Below are 13,762 nucleotides of genomic sequence, written 5' to 3'. Positions count from 1 at the left end.
CGGGAGTGCACAGAAGCTACTAAGAAGAGACGGAGAAATAGTATTCTGGCAGAAGTCTAAGACAAAGACAGGAGAGAAGGAGAATGACGTAGAGCCCTCTTCCCATCAAATACGACGTGATTCCAATACGAATGAGTTACTTAGAATTCGCTCAAAAGTGACTGACAAACACCGTTCGCCAAATAAGATATACGTCCACGTAAAATGTTTTCATTCTTTTTACAAATTGAACGAAAAAGAACAAAAAAAAACAAGTGATAACGTGAAAAGATCTCGTTAAAGAAACCTATCGTGTGAGCGTATCGAATTCTGAATAGGTGCTATCGGTATAGAAACTGAGGGAGACAGAGAAGGGTAATGGGAGGATTCGGTGTATCCATCCGGTAGTTCCCACGCCTCTCATTTCACTGTACAGCTCATGTATATCTCGATTTCGTCGGACGTCTGAACAAATCCCAAGTTTCTCGTCTGGAGAAAGTTAAACGCAGAGACAGAGAGAGAAACGGAAGAGGAGGAGGAGAGAGAGAAAAGGAAAATAGCGAAGGAATAAAAAGATAAAACACGTGAAAGCACGAAATCGAAACGGTCTACTAATACGATGTATTTGCAGCAAGAAGATGTACATAGGCCGAATATATTATTCGAAATTTCGGTTCTCGACCAAGTGGTATGTGCAATTTACCATTTAAACGATAAATCCAAGATCAACTGAATACGTCAAGCACAAGTGCTACCTTCGACTAATTAATATTTACGTATTCAAATTTTCGGTAACTATTTAATATTGGATATTTCGTAATCATTAATCATCTTCGAAAAAATAAGAAAACCAATTCTATGAGGTCGAAACCCACCATTTTGTGTCTTTATACAAAAAAATGTTTATGATTAGTGTTCGCTAATATGTAAAGAGGAGAACCAAAAAACACTGATCTAAAATACTTTACGGATGATCCGCTTAAGTTCACCGACGTGTAGTCCTGAAATGATTTTCAATGTATAAAAATACTTCTGTGTTCGTAAGATATAAATGTAAACGGGAGCAAACTAAGGAAGAAATTAAACCAAAAATGAAGGGCACCTCGTGCATTTGCTTTTATAGAATTACGAATGCAATGATAATGAAAATTACGATTGTAATAACTAATCTTCATCATTATTTTCATACGAACTTCAACATGATGAATTTCATACTTATCAAGTAGCTGTACTACATTTTTATGGGAAATGAAATTCTCCTAAAGATCATAATTTATCTGCTTCAGGAATTATTTTTTTCTATAGATATAAGAGATAGGACAGGAAAGAGGACACGGGAGCTCCGAAGCGTAGGATGAGGCAGAATACGAAACGATGAAAAGAGGACAGCCAACAAGATGCGATGAGTGCACGTACCAAAAAAAAAATCATGACCGATGTACATGTAAAGAGTGGGATGTTCCGAGAGGGTTGTAAACCTGCGCCTGGGCATCGGGCATACATTTTTTCGTTCTGCCTTCTCTCTTATTTTCTTTCTCTCTCTCGCTCTCTTTCGTTTTACGAATTTCATACAAATATCTCAGGGATTCGTTTCGCACAAAAATATATATGCGAAAATAGGAAACGCGTATTTTTATAGCCAGTGGTAGTGGGCACTTCATGTAGGAGGTCTTTTCAGAGTGTACGCTGGAAAGTTTCCTGGCTGAAGATAATATGCAGAAGGGAAAAGGTATAGAATTCTCTGCCCGCAGAGATCTGGAGCGGCTGATATTGTGCATATGTCTACTTCATCTCTTTTCTTTCAGCGCGTTCACTTACAAATTCTAAAGCCACTCGTCGCCCTAACTGCCAGTTTTTTCAGTCAGCCTCTAACGAGGTGAAACATAGAAAAAAAGGTCCATATTACAAGTTATGAACTACGTTTATGCGAGGACGAAGTACACATTGTTGCTTAAATGAAACATGGCAATGAGAAATAACTTTTTCAAATGGCTCCACTCAATTCCTACATTCCGCGTAAATACTTCATATTGTGGGATCGATCAGACGAGAAAAAATGAGATGAGTAAAGTCGACTGGCATATAGAATAGGTATTTGCCTATAACGTGATCGTACGGGACTATACGTTCACCGGAGTGACTTGGGCAAAATTTTATACAAAAGAGAAGAAAGAGGATCGCCATACACAATGAAATAAAACACCATCGGGTATATATACTACTGCATCGGTAGAGCGGATTAAGCACACAGTGCCCTAATAATCGTTCGTTCACTGAGCGACCAAGTGCAGAAGAAACTGGTTGACGGTAGTGGTCGTAAATAGTAGTGGCAATGCTCTAAGAAATATATTTTTGCCGGTTGGCATCGTCCTCAACTCCTTCAACACTTTCAATAACCGAACGTCGAACACTATGAAGCAATCAATGAAACTTGGTAGTCGAAGAATACGTCACAAAAATCTCATCTTTCTCGTTGTCGTGATTGTGATCGTTGAAAGAAAATTTTCCTTTTTGAACCTTACTTATCAGGGACGCCTTCAGTCCACCACTATCGAGTGTTAAGAAAAGTTTATCGTGCATATAGAAGAAGACGCACTTGCTATGAAAGAGAGAGATCTGCGAAAAGTTATAAGCTTGCAATGTGTGAGTGAGCAACGCTTCAACGTGTATACGTGTGAACGTACGTAAATGAGAGGTGAAAAAGGAAGTGAAGAAGAATATAATCAAACAAGAGCGTGAGTTAAATCAAAGCTGAAAAGTTGGCTCTTTTCAAGTTTCTTGAGAAGGAGAGGAGAATAAAAGCGACGACGATGATGACTGTGCACTCGTGAAGATTGCACTCGAGACGGATTTCAACGACTAGTGGCGGAACGGACGATCATTCTCGTAAGTGCAATATATATATAAAGTCTAAACATGCAATCGTGTGTACTGGAATCGCAAGACTTATCGTAATGTCGATTCCAGGCGTAAATTAGCCCATTCAAGATCAGTAAAATCGAATGTTGTAGCAAGTTCTATCAGCTCCTGGATAAGGCTGATTCTTTTCATATTGAACGAGCCTTAACCGATTGGCACTAAGGTCCGTGAAGTAATGCTGAACTTAAGGGTATGAGATTGTTGAGAAGTCTGCCTTTCAAGAGGAAAAGGCACAGCTAAGATTATTCTTCCGATAGTTTCGCAAAATCCACAGGAAGAGCATAAACGAATACTCGTAGATTTTCCTGTTCCAAAGCGCATTCTGAATATGAGGAAGCGAGAACTTTTTTCGAAACATTGAATCAACTAATTTTCATAAATTCTCACTGACTACCGAATCGCATTGTTTTAATTGGAATTTAAGCTACAGCCGGTGATAATAACATGGTTCATCTTTCTAAAGACGTTTCTCTAACCATGACTATACTTTTTTTTCGACTACTCAACAACTTCGTGAAAAAGTGCACCACCCTTTTTTACGGTCCCCAGAGCCAATCGATTAATTCTCTCCTAGCCCAAGTCATATCAGATGTTGAGTTTTAGGTAGAGGCAACGATATAAGGACTGCGTTTTCAATTAGGGAGCTTTCGAGATCGGTATCCGAGTGACTCTACAATGTTTACAAGTAGAGTATTCACGTGACCCACATAGAATTAAGTGTAACCGGATAGATCATAAAAAAAATAATAAAACATAAAAAGAATATAAAATAAATGATCGAGAAAGACTAAAGAAAAGGAAGCCTCAAGTAAGGATATAGCGATTATGCAAAGAAATCGGAAACCAAAAATTCTAGTTTCTCAGATTGTGTCGAACCCCCAGGATTTCTTTCTAGTTGTCCTACTAATCGTCTAGATCCAGTTCTAGCACTGTGTTTAAGCATTCTCGTTTTCTATTTTTCTTTGTTTTCTTCTCTGTACTATAAGACAGCGATTCACTCTTTGAACGTACACCCATTTTAATAGCCATTAGTTTTTATTACATGGGCCATGCATCGTTATTGCCAAGGACTCTTTCCAATTTCACGCTTGACGACGGTGTAAAATGTGTCAAAGCTTTGCTTCTCGGTCGAATAAAGAAATCAGAATGCTGCAAAATAATCTTACGACTAGTTATAGTTTTTTTAAGGAACGTTTAATTCGATTCAAGAAAAAGGTCGAATCCAAGGAGCTTTAATGATTTGTACCATGCCACAGGATCCAATGACCCTTACACGACGAATTTAACGGAATTGAATAAACGTTCTTCAGTCAAAGTAGTAAAGCAAGTTCGATAAATGAGATCTATTAAAATAATGCCAATACAGCACTCATCTTTAACATACAAATTTAACAATCCGAAGGATATGATCCGATTAGTATTTTGTCATCACGAGTGATTATTAGTCTGATTACTAGTCAGTATTATCAGTCTGAGTGTAGCAAAAACTTTCAGTTTTAAAATTTGAGATGCATAAAATGACTGATTTGTACCCTGAAGGAGCCTGATCGAAGTGGGCCACCTTGGAAACCTGGGCAAGTATATCTTTGCGTTTCAAACTTACATCCCTCCATCGTGCAAACGAACGCCCCGGCATTTATAGAATGCTATTTTTGTATGGCATGGAGATTATTCGCTTCATTGCTGAGAAGAGAAATTCGGATAGCAGACGTTTCAAGGTAGGTCTCGCAACCCGGGCATAAAGATCTATTGATACAACGAGGTGGTCAGGCGGACAATGTAGAAAATAGACGACTGTAGATAGAGAGAGAGAGAGAGAGAGAGAGAGAGAGAGAGAGAGAGAGAGAGAGAGAGAGAGAGATATCGGGAATGTTTATTATACCTAAGCCTTACCTTTAGGATTCAAAGGAATTATTCAAAGGAAAACTAGCCGATGCATTTCGAACAAAAAATAAATTTATTAACATCTAGTCAAACTTATAACTTGATTCTGATAGTTGCTTTTACAGTGGCCTTAAAACAACCAATTCGAATGGTTGATATTAAGAAAAATAGACTCTATCCTTAATCAATTTTGAGCAAGAGATATGACCTCATTATACTTTCGTACTTTTAGTAACGGTACAACCAACCTAGCGAATTTGCATTTATGAAATTTTTTCTACTAATTGCTCATCATATCTAACACTAACCCGGGAAGCAAATCAAAAACTCAATTCAAACATGAAGAAAAGAATGGAAAAGAAAGCAGCTTGTGTCGAGCGCTATTATAGTCATTGCATGCAAGGTCTGATAAACAAGAAGAATATTAAGCAAAAAAGTGATAGAAAAAAAACGATCCAAAAACATGAGGAATAATAAAGACACATTGAAAATATGTGGAACACGGGTAAATGGCAGCTGTGATCCAGCAACACAAGGAGGGTCCCAGCTGGTGTTCGAATCAATACATAGGATTGGTGGGGGATGAATAACGTGGAAATACAAAATAAGCATACGCAATATGGTATGCATATAAAGAAAGGCGTAATTTTGTAACATAGTCCCGGTTGGTTTTCGGAAATATAAAGGCACGCAGATGAAAAAACCATTTCTCAAAAATAGAATGCTGTTGTACAAGCGTATTGCACTTTTTCCCCTATTTTGTATATATAAGTCACCAAGATACAAAATATTGCCAATGTGTAACAAGTCTTGAAAACGAGAATTAAGAGACGTACGCCGCTGAGAACAGATTATTCGGGAAATAAGAAAAAAAGGCACAAAGGGGAGATGGTTAAGACCTGTCTACTAGAGTTTGAAAATTATGAAAAAAGATCTCGAGATATCTGAAAGAGCCTACGCGGGACCAACGGATCCGAAGGTACTGTAAAGTTTAAATTAGTCCCGCAATGAAGGAAACGAAATTGTATGTGCATGTGAGCGTGAGCAATGTGTGTGTGGGCGAGTGATCAAACTAACTTTAAAAAAATAATCTGAATGGATAAGACTTGTCAATAATGAGAATTTCAACTGGAACAAAATAAATTGGTGCAAGCTCACTTATTCTGGCTTTTTCCATGAGACCATAGCTAAGCGGAAAAACACGAACCCGTTTCCAATTTCCTTATTAACAACTGTTAAAAATTCATAATTGAAAACTTTATTCAATTACGTTTTATGGACTACATCGATAAAGTTAACCACAAATCTTCGTGTCGTGGAGTCACAAATTGTTCGACTATAGCTTCAAGTTTGACACTCGTAAGCCCCCAAGTTTCGTATGAATAGTTCTTCTTTATTTATATTTGTGGTGCACGCACGTACGACGGGTGCAAACTTTACTTGGTTGTATAGGTCGCAGGAGTACTTTCTCTACACACATGAGGCACCTGAGATACGTAACAGTGGTAAAGGAAGAGGTAAAAGTTGACAAGGAAGAAAGAGAGAGGCCTGAAAACGAGGAAGGAAAGAAGGAAGGAGAAGACAGCCGGGGCTAACAGAGGGACATGTAAGCAAGGTGGGTAACAGTTGCATCGCACGATCTTTAAATATATGTATATAATATGGCTATTCTAAAATACAGATCGTGCAAGCAGCAAAAACATATGCAATATACACATGCGCATACACTTACAAAACACGTCGTGTAAAAAGGTCCAGGGGAGGCCTGTTCATGTTCGTGTTGGCATTCGGCATTGCGCCGCATATTATCCAAGGATGCACGAAACGCATCAGACATTTTTCATTCTCGTCACGATCGTTGCTTGTTGTTATTGTACATAGCCATCGCGGTATCCATTCGTGGATTCTTTTTTAATATAACGTGAAAGACCTAACACTCGCGTTAAGTCGAGAAATAATGTACAGATGTGTGGGTGTGCTTGTATGTGTGTACGACCAAAAGAAAAACTGGAGAGGCCTGAGGAGCACAGAACGAAACGACACAGAAAAAAAGAGGAAAACGGCACCAGTATGTGGCCGAGGGACAACATTAATTCCATTTACGGAATACAACAGCATGGATTTACGGAATCCCGCTAAGTGCAATACGTCGACCTTGTGTCAACTCAAAATTCCCGTCTCGTTCAAAATTCCCGCGGTGATGCGAAATGGCTCAACAAGCCGTCTTCCCTGCTTGCGGGACGCAACACGCAACATTTGAATAATGAAGAAACTGTACTCTAAGATTCGAAAGCAGACTCTGCTGCCGTGTGGTTGACTATTCAATTCTTATACCATTTACATTATCAGTATCGATATACTCGAATGTTTTCTCTCTGATATAAGTGACTTCTTTATTTCTTGTCTCGTGAATCGTTTCCATCGATCCTGATCTACCAGTCCAATTTCTTGTCTTTTCACAAAACAGGTGAAATCTTTATTCCTTTATTACACTCCAGTGCATTAATTTTACCTTAATTCGTAAGTTTTTGCTTCTCCTTCTTTTCTTATTATTACAAGGGGCTCATACTCTATTGTAAAAAACATTGTAAAATTATTATCATACCCCCTCGTTCTCTGAGCTCAAGCATTTTATTTTAAATAATTCCGAGCACTCAATCGCTGCTTGCTCCTTTCTCTTTTCACTTATGTTCTTTCCACTTATTTAATATTAGTTAAAATATGTCTTTGCTTTCTTTGCAAATTTGACTGTTATTTCCTTTGCCTGTTCCTCTCTTTATTTAAGCATTTAACTTGTAAGCTAGCATTAAATTCCTCCAATTGTCTTAATTTTTAAATTATATCTCGCCATCTATTTTCTTTGAAATTCTCCGTTCGCGCGCAGTTCTTTAACTCTAGAACTTTTGAACTCGTCTCCCATTCGTATAAATAACATTAAACGGAAACATATTCATCCTATGCAATAACATCATCGGTTCCATGCTCTTCTCATCTGTTCTAACTTACAACCTTTTTGCATAGAACAATTATCACAATAAATAAACTAAATGAATTTTTATTTGTGGTTCTGTAATATAATCCTCCAATCTACGATACTCTCCACCGCACAAATCCCCTATTTCTACAATGATATCCCCTTCTAATAGGAAGAAAAGAGATCGTGAAATCACTTCTTCCCCGGACGAGATCACCTCTGATACTTGCGTTCTCGATAGAAAAAAGCCGGCCTTAATTGATAACCAGATTCCCGACCAAATCATTAGACAAATAAATAATCGCTACAATTCCAACTTTATTGCTCTTTTTCTCGTCCGGGTCATGGACACCTGAGCGGATAATAACATCGGCAACCTCCATCCAATGAGAATTGGATGATCTTTGACAATACTGATTCGGCTAATTCTCTAATCGAGTTTGGGATTTAAAAACTCAACTCCAATTGGATTGCTTTCATTCTAGATTACAGAATTTTCTCTCCGGGCATAATTAGAGGGATCGACCCTGATATGTTCATCGAGAAAATCGAAGAAGGTTTAAAAGTTTTCCCTCTGACATTAGTCACTCACATCGAGCGTATTGCCAAAGAAGCTAACGAATCGAACTTTCAATCCTCTCTGAAGGGTTCTCCTGCACGTATTCCCACCTACGCATTAAAAATCTACTTTGAACGACCGACCCTTCCGAAATGGATCTCGATCTGGTTTAACAGACGTAAAGTCATCCCATTTATCATATCACCTAAAATCTGTTTCAACTGTTTTATATTTGGTCACACGAGAGAACATTGCAGATCTAAGAGCGAAAGATGCTTTAAATGTTCTGGTTCCCACAGTTTATCAGACTGTACAGAAAAAAACTTCTTCTGGCGAAATTCTCTTAAAGTCCATTCTCTTCTGTTCAAACAATGTCCAACTTTCCTTTCATACAAAAAGATAAACAACTTCCAATTCATAAGCAAACTCTCCTTCAAAGAAGCCAAAAGTCAGCTTCACGCTAAAGAGAAGGTTATTAGCCTCTCAGTCTCAATAATCCACCTTAAGTCAAATTCTCATGCTCGATTGAGATCTATCACCTCTTCCTGGGTCCCTACAAACCAGACTGAAGCAAATTTTCGTTTTTCTCATCCATTATCGAAAACTTTTTCCTCTAAAAAAGACAACAACCTATGTTTTCAAACTTATGAAAGTCCCAAGCCCAATAAGCCTGGCATTTCTTTCGCCCCTTCCCGAGCTCTTTCCCAATCCAATCTAAAAGCTCGTATGCACTCAAATTCTGCTAAATTGTTGTCTACTCAAACCAAAGCTCCCCGTTCTCCTACCTCTCCTACTATCACTAATCAAGTTGAAATGGACTCTGACGACGCCTCCTCCGAACACAGTGCTGTTCCATTCATTCCTCAAGTGATTAATATTCAAGATATTGACCGATCTGAAATCTCTAGATTTATTCTGATGTTTAATCAAACGGTTAATAGTGTCATCTCTCTAAAATTCTCTGAATCCCAAGATATTTTGGAAACCATTATTGCTACGGAGGAGCAATTCTTAGAGTCGTTATAACAATGGTCTCTAGTTCGAAATCTCCTTCTCTTTCCAATGATATTGTCGAAGTATCCTTCCTTCTTTAGTACCAACCAAAATTGACATTACGATTCTTCAAAAGTCTTGGCTTAAACCAAATATCCTATTTTCCATTACAAACTATAATATCATTTGTAACGATATTTATTTCCTTGGTTCGACAGGGAACATGCTATTTTCAGTCAACACATCAATATATAAATAAATAAGTATAACAATAAAAAAAAGTAATTATAATAAAATACAAATAAATTTGTTTGTTTTTTTCTTTATCTTTTCTTTTTTTTTACTTGCTAATTCTGAGAGAGGAACTAGGCTGATAAATGACGATGGCACAAGATGACCAAGATTACCTCATTGTTTTCCTAATCGAAAGGAGGAGTTCCTTCACGACTAATTAAAGCCTCCCAATCTAATTTAGTCTGTCCTTCACAGCTATACATGTCCATATGCCTTTTTCTTATTTAATTTCCTACAGAGGTCTTCCCCTCTCCCATGAATTTATCCAATGAGACATGGCACATGCACTTATTGGGAGATAGACATTCAGAAAAAAAAGAACTATATACAAAAAAAAATAGCAAGATGAATGTTCATTGAGATGATAATAACGACTGAAGTAGTACATGAAAATTCTACAAATTCACTTGATCAATTATTGCTTTTTCTTGAGTACAATGAAATAAATCATATAAAATCGCTACTAATTTCAATAGGAAATTTCAATAGGAATTTAAATTCCTATTGAAATATAAAGTGTTACCATTCTTAGATTAAATTTGCTAGAGTAAATAGTCATTTTGACCATCGAACGACACTGCGCAGTTCATTACATAGATAAATACTTCATTCATAACCCTACGGACTTCTCGAAATAAACATTTTCGAAAGAACTTTTATGAAGTTCGTTCCAAATTACGTAAAGTTGGGACTCCGATGAGGTATCATTAATTTCTTCAAAAATTCATAGACCGTCGCAACTCATCGTCACTATTCCCACGCGTATAGCGAGTAACGCTCTGCAAGACCGAACCTAAGCAATTCCCGTAGGTAAAGTTATGTTAGCGTTGAGCATGCGTTAAAATTTACAACGCGCTGTGACGTGCATAAATTCGCGAGAGGGGAATGAAAGCAGAAGTTGAAACATACACACTCGGATACACACGCAGCACACTCACACAATATTCTCTGGCTATATTTTTCTCGCGTTTTCTTTTTTGCTGTAAATGGAACAAAAACAGAAAGAGAAAAAAGAAAAGAGACAATTCAAGTAGGATGAACCTCACGCTTGGACTACTCGTCATACGCGGAAATACTTTAAAAGCTGGTTTATAGCCGGTGGGAAAAATGTCTTTACCAAAAGAGCCTTTTCCTTATTTTTAGCGAAAGTGCATTCGTAGAGCTGTAACTTTTTGCAGCGTTATTCTTTGCACACCTTACATCAATGAATAGTAATAAAAATTAATTTTTCGACTTTTTACATTGAAAATGTACGAAAAAGTGTTTCTCAAAGGGTCCGAAAATCAATTGGGTTACGGGAATCATTGCTAGCATCCACGTAGGCATTTCAATTTTATAAACATTTATTCAATATTTTTTTATCGGTGGGGCCTCAAAAAACTTCAATTTGCACCCAAAAATGAAACTGTGCAAAAGAAAGGGCCTGTCGAAGAATATTTAAAGGTCGCGCTTTGCTATTGAAGATTTCCATTTAAACAACTCGGGAATTTTTTTTCACTCTTTCTATTACCCTTTTGTGATTTGCCTTTTGCTGCAGTTAATTTCGAAACGGCTTTTCATAACAGAGTAGATGCTCTACAAAAAAAAGTCCACTGAACCAAGTCCGTAAATTGAAAAATTTTGCAGATTCCATCGGTTAAAATCAATTTTACATGAAAATTTGTATTTAAAGAAATTTATATTTGTAAGAAAATTTGTATGTAACGAGCAGTAGCGTTGGCCACCAAGTATAGCAGTATTTCGTCCACATTTCTGAAAGGAGTGACTACGAGTTTCTTTCACATGACTGGTTTTTTAGAATTCCAATTTGTCTACAAATTTGGCATTTGAATTTTTCCTGTACAATCATTAGTCCACGTGGTAGAGCCATTTGAATACAAACTTTCATGTAAAATTGATTTTAACCGACGAAATCTGCAAAATTATTCAATTTACGGACTTGGTTCAATGGACTTTTTTGTAGAGCATCTACTTTGTTATGAATAGCCGTTTCGAAATTAACTGCAGCAAGGCAAATCGCAAAAGGGTAATAGAAATAGTAAAAAAAAAAAAAAAAATTCCGAGTTATTTAAATGGAAATCTTCAATAGCAAAACACGACCTCTAAATATTCTTCGACAGCCCCCTCCTCCTCTTGCACAGTTTGATTTTTGGGTACAAACTGAAGATTTTTGAGGCACCACCGTTAAAAAAAAATATATCGCCACGAAATGACACCCTAATACTCATCTATTCATAAATGAAACAAGAGATACTCACAGAATCGGAAGAATTAACCGAGTCGACAAAAAAACTTGAGCACGAAGCTTTGGGTCAAAGTTGCTTACCTGTAAAAAAGCAAAATAGAAATAAAGGTAACAAAGTAGCTTGAATAAAATTTATGGAGAATATATAAAAACATTTAATATACGTAAAAAAAAAAAACTCTGACAAATCATTGTGATTTGGTATTTGAAGTGTCAAACTTTTCTGTTCAGCACTTTAATTAAACCTACCGATTACTCATTACAATGAATCCGATTCAAATCTCAAATTCTATTGAAAATATTCGAACAATGAAAACAAAAAAATTATTTAAATGGATATTGGTTGTTCATTTTTTTTATCGTCCAATATAATCATGAGCTTTACGAAGCTTAATATATTTCCAGTATGGTTTATTTTACTATTACTCTCGCTAATGTAATCAAAAAAATGTTTTCACATGAGATCGGGTTGGCGAGAGGACTAGCAGGATTCGTTTTGTGTGCGGGGATGGAAAATTCAACAGTGCAAAACGCGACGAGACGAGCTGGCACGTAGATATAATGTAAAATTTCAGATATCTAAGAGCACCCACAGAGCTACTATATTGTTCGTTAACAAATGTATGTACGTATAGATAACGAGTGGAAATAAAGGAAAGAGAGGACGGTACTCGGATCATATCGTGAGAGCATGACTGGGATGGACAAAAACCCTGGTTACCAACTTCTCTATTGGATTCTACATCGCACAACGATTCGAATTATGCCAAGAGACCCAAGACCTTGTGCGGGTGTAACCCATTTCTAAAATGACCTCTTCACCTCTATTTTTCGTAATTAAAGAGGAGAACCACTCCGATGCACACCAACCTCGAATATCGCCCGAGTCCAATGACTCTTGCTATTTTCTCATACCATGAGATTTACAATGACTGATAGGAATGAATGTATTCGAGGTTCACTCTACCCATCGTTTCGGCGTTCGAAAAATTGCTAATTCTCCAATTATTATAATATTAAGAAGCTTTGAAACTTTTCGCACTTCAATCAATCAGTGACTATAAGAATGCGAAGAAAAACGTATCTGCCTCGAATTCTCGGAAAACTATTCTTAGAGATGTTTCGAGCACTTAACTTATTGCAAAGAATTATAAGCTGACGAATAGGCAGGTGTGTATACGTCGAATTATTAGCAATAAATAGCTGGATTATATAAACATCCAAGCACGAAATGCAGACACGTTAGAGCTACAGTTACCATTTAATAATCGAAGTTCTGTTGAGTTTCTAGCTGAATCGTGATTACCCATCACTTGTAATGGAACTTCTCTTAGCAAAACTGAAATGATTATTTCTGCACGAGCAAGAACTCTAAAGTTCTTACACGCGCACTATAGTCGTATCGAAATCCACCGTAGTTGTATTAGCCATCAAAGATATTATTTTTGGATTAAGCATGTTGTAAGAGGCTCCTCATAACTCGACATATTTCTATTAAATGTAACAAATTGAGACAAAATTTGTAAACATGGAAACTCGATGAGACTTTCACACACGGTTACCGAATATTACTTTCGGTGAATGTTATCATGACCCAGAGATAATTGAATCAATGACCATCAAGTAGGATGTCAGAAAATCATGCACTGTTTATCATTATTTGGTACTTCCCATCAGATCAGCCTATGGGAAGTTTTTCCACTTTTGGCTTCGAATGTGCATTCATAAATGAAGAAATAGATAAATTAAAAAATTTCTTCATCGCCGCGGACGCTTTCGTACTGTTTCTTTTGCTTCCCCAAATTTGTGCCGAGGAAAAGAATTTCGTTCCGAATTTCTCGTTCCGACGAGTAGTATCTTTTCCCATTTCGTTGCGGTTATTCAATGGTAACGAATCCTAATAGCTGATATTGAT

At 37.0% G+C, this 13,762-nt stretch overlaps 1 protein-coding gene and 1 long non-coding RNA gene across 3 annotated transcripts in view; both read right to left on the bottom strand.

The window, feature by feature from the left end:
- LOC122419185 (uncharacterized) overlaps positions 1-11,920 on the bottom strand; it is a 95,997-nt gene extending 84,077 nt beyond the window's left edge. The window contains exon 1 of the long non-coding RNA XR_006262843.1: positions 11,861-11,920. This is a non-coding gene — a long non-coding RNA (uncharacterized lncRNA). The remainder of the gene's footprint in view (positions 1-11,860) is intronic.
- The window catches only part of twin (CCR4-NOT transcription complex subunit 6-like twin), a 458,979-nt gene that overhangs the window by 412,709 nt on the left and 32,508 nt on the right, over positions 1-13,762 (bottom strand). The window lies entirely within an intron of this gene.

The sequence above is a fragment of the Venturia canescens genome, chromosome 1, assembly GCF_019457755.1.
Source record: "Venturia canescens isolate UGA chromosome 1, ASM1945775v1, whole genome shotgun sequence".
NCBI classification, from domain to species: domain Eukaryota; kingdom Metazoa; phylum Arthropoda; class Insecta; order Hymenoptera; family Ichneumonidae; genus Venturia; species Venturia canescens.
Note: the sequence above shows the minus strand (reverse complement) of the source record. Positions and strands in the feature narration are given on the sequence as shown.